This window comes from Cavia porcellus, unplaced genomic scaffold, assembly GCF_034190915.1.
Source record: "Cavia porcellus strain 051 isolate PalLab524CR breed Dunkin Hartley unplaced genomic scaffold, mCavPor4.1 scaffold_8, whole genome shotgun sequence".
Lineage (NCBI taxonomy): Eukaryota > Metazoa > Chordata > Mammalia > Rodentia > Caviidae > Cavia > Cavia porcellus.
Genome location: NW_026947491.1, coordinates 46677758 through 46684456, shown reverse-complemented (window position 1 = coordinate 46684456; position 6699 = coordinate 46677758).

Genomic DNA, 6699 nt, shown 5'->3' with positions numbered 1-6699 from the left:
ATTTAGCTCTGTGCAAGACTGCCAAATTAGCCTCATGGGACTCTATCATTTTGTGTTTTTACCAGTAATGATTATTTCAGATAGTAGACTTTAAAATTTTTCTTTTCAGTTATACCAAATATGGCCAATATATTTAATGCTGTTTTTAAGTAAAACTTTAAGATTTTTTAAGTCTTCTTGGAGAATTGGTCATTTAACATAATGAATGCCCATTTTATACATGGTATTTCTTCTTGTTCTCAAACTTTCTAGTGTAAAATATATAGATATTTTAGTTTTATTTTGATTAATTGCTCCATCCCTGTACTTTTGACCTGTCTTGTTATATAAAGGAGAATTACCCTCAAACAAGGAAATACACTTTTTTAAGTAACAAATATGCTAATCATACTGCTCTGATCATTAAACATTGTATATGTGTACTGAAATATACAGCATATCATAAAAATATAAATTAAAATATGTATATTTTACTGTTACTTCCAAAAATAAAAATAATACGGATTTAATGTCAACAATTTATAATAATTTGCTATCATTATTTATATTGAATTATAATCATATTTTAGAATTCATTTCTAAATATGTTTTTTAATAAGTGTATTTAGTCCTTGCATGTTTGTCATGACTTATAATATTGTGTCCTTAATATCTACAGTGTTTATAAAAGTATCCTACTAGTTAGATTCAGTAAGGTAGATGGACTAGTTGCAATTCCTAAAATAATACTCCTTCTTGGACAGTAGGAAAGATCATCATCTTGCCAACTACAAGTAACAGCAATTCATATATTTATGACATGAATACAGATATGCTACTCACACTGATCTGATCATTAAATATTGTATCCTGAGGCACTGTTTAGGTCCACCATGTGCAGGTTCCCTAGTTCTAGGAGTCTGGTAAGAACAGACATATTCACATGTAAAAAGCTGTGAAATGCACTTGTTACTTACAGATAAGCAATCAGGTCAGCCCCTCTCCCAAGGCATCTCCCAGGCTGAATAGTCTTGCCTACATGTTGGCCATTTGTACAATAATCAGTATTAGATAATGTATCACAATCACTACCTGACATACTGGGTGTTGTAGTCAGGGTTTGTACACAGAGAACAACTAGGATTAGGACTTGGAGTTTATAATATTTTTATAATGGTCACCAGAAGTTAACACAGGAAAATGCAGGAAATCTATCTGCAACACCAAAGACATAGATTATTTAGTCAAGAGCCTAAACCCCATGCAATGTCCAACATGAGTCCAGATAAAAACCCAGATTTCAGGACAGTGCCTCCCACGAGTCCAACTGGAGGTCCAGAGCCCACAAGAAGGACTCACGCCACTCTCTTTTATGGATTCGTGCTGGGAAGACCCAAGGGTCAGCGGTGGAAGCCAGAAAGTCTATGCCAGCAGGATGAAGGAGCTGTGCTAGTGGATGAGGGTTCTACGCTGTAGCGGAGAAGTCACATTCACAACAAAGACGAGAGCTATCCTGAAAGGCACCACAGCTGTCCTCAACAACATGGAGGCCCAGAGCTCCTCCGACGACAAGCACAGTCAGGTACGTGCCAGGAAGCAGCATGAGGAGTTCATCCTGTAGACCAAGCGGCACATGTCTTCCCCTCCAGAACCAGGAAGCAATGCTCTATGTGAAGACCAAAGCTTCTCCAGGAGAACCAACAGCTCAGAGAGCAACTCGTAGGAGAACCCACAATGCCGCCTTAACCCCTCAACCCCTAACACCTCCCTTCTCCACCTATTTATCCTGGCAACTTTCCTCAGGTGGAGCATCTTCACTCAGTGCCTTGCTGATGTAATCCAGCTGACGTTAAGTTGACCACCAGTTCTCAATCCATAACACTGGGAAAAGCTGGAAATATATGCTGATGCAGAGAGGAACACTCTTCTGTGTATTGTGGGCATTTGTTCTCTATCACAACATATTGCTTTCCCTGGGAAAAGAAAGTACAAGTCCAGCTAAAAAGCAGAACCTCTTCATCTCAGGATATTACATTCCCAGAAAGTTGACACTTTTTATTCAGATGTACAATTTTGTCTTATATCTTCTTCATTGCTATACTTTGATTTATATAGATGCATGTTTTTACATGTATTATTTTTCTTTACTCTGAGAAACATTTTGTTGAAAAAATTTTAAGAAATCTATTTGCTGTAGAGTCCTTTAATTCTTTGAGTGAGTACTTGTACAAATTAGTCTTGATTGTCAGGTCCACTGAATCAAATGGAGAGACGTTTGGATGGTGAGAAGCTAATGTCTTTGATGAGTCAATATATTGACAAGTTCATATCTTAATTGGTTATTAAAAGAGAAGGCCTCAATAGAGGAATATAAAAAGATATGAACATAGAGCCTACACTTGATCTCTGACTTCTTTCTGAGCTCTGTCTCTGTCGCTATCAGTTGAACAACTTATATCAGCTGAATCCTTTCATTATGTCTTCTCTGCCTTGGAACCAGTTGAGCATGAACTGAAACCTTAAAAGCATGAATCAAAATAAGTCCCTGCTCCTTTACATTGTATGGATAGGTATTTTGTCCCAATAGTAAAAAGCTGTATTTCCCCTTCATTTCTAGAATATAATTTCACTGAATAAAGACACTTGCTTGGTGTTTCTTCTCTTTCAACTTTAAATGTCTTTTTGTTTTCTTGATTTCCAATGTGATGTCAGAAAGTTCATCTGTCAAAAGGCTTTGTGTGTGTGTGTGTGTGTGTGTGTGCGCGCGTGTGTGTGTGTGTGTGCGTCTTCAATATTGTTTTTTTATCTTGGGTTCATACCATTTGAACACTATATGCTTCATTGTGTAATTGTTCCATTATTTTTCATCTTATTGTAATAAATGTTCCTTGAGTTCCGTAAATCTGCTGTTTTGTGTCTGTCATTAATTTTAGAAGGTTCTCTGCCAAAAAAAGTTGAGGCATTTGTTTATTCATTGAATGATATGGTTTTTATTTTTTCATCTTATCATGTTAGTCTGTTTAGTTTATATTAACCTATTTTTAAGTGTACTGATGGGTTAACAATATCTACTTAATTGAGGATGGGTTAATAATATAATATTAATACAATATTTTTAATTTTAAGCATACATTTATTTTTAGAATTTTAATTTCTCTGATTACAATATTCTCCAGTATTTTCAAATCATACATTTGTAGCTCTTTACATAGTAATTATTTCAAATTGCCTACTTAACAATTTTGATATCTATGTTTTGTGTCTGACACTAATAGTTACTCTCTCTCTCTCTGGACTTCTCTTTTTTGTATTTTTGAAAGATATGTAAAATAAAAAGAAAGAAGATAAGCAGATCTTCAATATAAGAGGTATGTTTAATGATTTCTGTAGCTATAAGGAGAATCTTTTATTTCCTCTACTTTCCTTTTATACGTTTTCATTTGTGTTTTATAGGAACAAAACACTTGAAAAAAGTATATGACATGTGGCGGTTTTCAACTTCAATCCAGCACTATTAGACTAACTTCCTGGTGATGGCAGTATGAAGTGGTGACATGAAATGTATTCTAGTCTTTCAATTAAGTCTTGGCCATTTACAGTTTCTATGACCCTAGGCAGAGATCTTGAGTGTTGGTTCTTATTTTTTTTTCTTCTGCCCTTTTCCCGGCTGCAATACTGTCCATGTATTTCTTTGCTATACATATTATTTATAATCCTAAAGTGTAGAGTATAAGTGACATGACACAATCATATTCAATTCAAATACATATCTCTTAGCTATGTAAACATAGAAAACCCAGAAGAAAATCCTTTCTACAAAATATTGATGTATTTATGGGTGGTTTACTAACAGCTTTAAAAAGCATAAGTGCCAACCTGAAATGGAGATAGTAGATACTTTTATTAAAATTTACTTCTTCCGAAAGAATGCATTATGGAAAGTCAGACCTATTTTAAAATACTTAATTGACAGCAGTAAATCATATGTGGTTACTTATTGATTAGTAAAGTAGAAGTAATAGTCAAATTTGCCTGTTGCATCATAGTAATGGATAATATCACAGGTTACAAACACTAAAAACAAATAATCAGACTGTAAGTACCTAATTGGTCTGTATAATTGGAAGAACTTTAAAATGAATTTAAAAAAAGAATGACTCAACCACAATAATAGAGTGAAAATTTCATATAAATTGTATACTTCAGTCCCTTAATAGAGCCAGAACTCAGGAAGAATGATTTTTACACTGATATTAATATCAAAATCTTCCTCCAGTCTTTCTCAGAAGATGCTTATTCCTTTTCCAGGAAAATAAAAACTGCCCAGTGAAGTCACAGAAACATAAGATTATTCCACAACTTGTGGCTTCATCTTTGAGTTAATTGTAATTGCAACAACTATAGAATGTTGCTGGGTTCAGCTATTAGAGTAGATAAATCATAGCTTTAATCTAACAATGTGTTTTATTTGTTAGAGTTGGAATGAAGAAGAAGAGAAAAAAAATGGCAGACTAGAAGTGTATAATGACATGCCAGGTAGATGACTGAAAATATTATGTCAGATTCAAATTCAGGATTTCAGGCAAAGTCTTTTTTAAAAGATGTGTTAGTGAGTATTATGAAATTTTTAAAAGTAAACATATTCTTATTTTCTATTTTCTATGATAATAATTACCATCAGTACTATATTTTTATAAAAATTTGGTCAAATTACTCTGTTCGAAATTAGATGGCATTTTAATAGTGAAAAAGTAACTAGATTTCAAAAGAAAGTTGAAATAAATAAAAAATTTAGAAACCAATCATTTGAATTTTTGCCTTGGATTTTGTTACTAGACATAATGTAAAGTATTAAATTGAAAATGCTCTTCTACATGTAAAGAAAACCTGGAAATCAAATTACACTAATCTCTTTAAAAATTTTTCCATTATCGAATGTATTTGCTTTAAAATATTATACAAAAAAGACCAAATCAAGACAGATGATTACTGTTAAATAAGAAAGAAGCATAGTAGTTTAAATAATATTTGTATTGGGTTGAATATAATTATTATGATTTTCATTTAAGATATATCTGTTCATTATTGTGAAGCATTAATTTTAAAATACATGATCCTTTTAACTGCTAAATAGCATAATATTGGAATAAAAGTTTCAGATCATTTATTAGAAAAAAATAAATATTTTTCAATATAATAAAATGTATGTACTCAAAATACAAATAATATTTCTAATATTAATAAAATTGGCACATGATGAATGTGATCAATAATAATGACATTAAAACAGAAGATAGAAATTTGAATAGATTCACCGGGAGGAAATGACAAAATTTTAAATGTTAAAACAATTGGTTGATCACTAGATAATGTTTACATGTCCAATATCATGTACTTTATAAAAATGTATAAATATATCAGTCCATCAGTCAACAATTATTAAGGTTACATTAAGTGACAAAAGCATGTTTTTCTTTTTAAATAATTTCCTTTCATTTCTATTTTTCCACAAAAATGTAAAAGTATTTTATATTGTCATAAATATATAGTTTTAACACATACATGTTTCATATATGTGCTATGAGATTATGTAAAATGAATATTCCTATCAAAGGTAGTCATAAAAAGATAAAATCAATCCATATTTTTCTGTACCAGGAATCTAACTCAGGATCTTGCACTTGCCAGACGGGGCCAGTGCTGCTTAACTAAATCGTCTGCCCAAAACCGTAATTTTTGATGGTATAGTGATCTTAATATTTGGAGTTAGTATTCATATTTCTTACAAGCAATTTTTCCTCAAGATCTCTACTATTAGTTCCCTAAATATTTTTTCTCAGAGTCTCTATATTTCCAGCAATATTGGTTATTCCTTTTGACTTAGCAAGTTTTTCAAAGACTCATTTTCCACTAATGAAGAAAAACTGAATAGCCTTTCTGAGATGATATAATGGGAATTTATTGCATCATAAGATTTAAATTACTGAGTGTGTAAATGTGCTTCATGTTCATATTGAACTTGTTTTAGAATACCTGATCATTTTTTTTCACATTGCCTGGCATCAAGCTCAACCTGTTAGTTACCTATAATACACACATAAATATTACATTTTATATTAAATTATGATGTGTGATATACACGTACCACCTCACTATAAGGTAATCGTGAGTACAGGAAACTAATAAAAAATTAAAATTAAAAAAGTAAGACTCGTGTTTGCCTGGCAAATCCTATTCCCCAGGACCCAAGGGGAAAAAAATTTGAAGCTCAATCAATTTAAAAATAGTATTAAATTGCTTTGCTCTAAATTTCTACTAAACACTGAGCAAGTGAATCACATTTCCCATTTTACACCCACCAGTAATAAGTTCATTAGGTGATCAAATCTAGGTAATTTGTTAAATTTTATGTGAAATGTATAACAAATTGCATTTTTGAACTCCTGAGCAATTAAAAGAACAGAAAAATTGAAGCTCTACTTTGTCTCTTTCTCAGAAAATTTTGTGAGGAAATCAGTAGAAATAAAAAGCAAATTATCTAACCAAAAACAAAAAATATACTGTATTTCTTGTGTTCTCAGCATGAGGGACAAATAGCAGTGATGGTCAGGATTTGGGGATTAGGCAGGCTACAATGAAAGTTTTAAGTTAATGGAAAGGTCATATAATTTTCAATAAAAGCAGATTTTGGGTCATACTCTATCCTTCTTGTGTATTTGG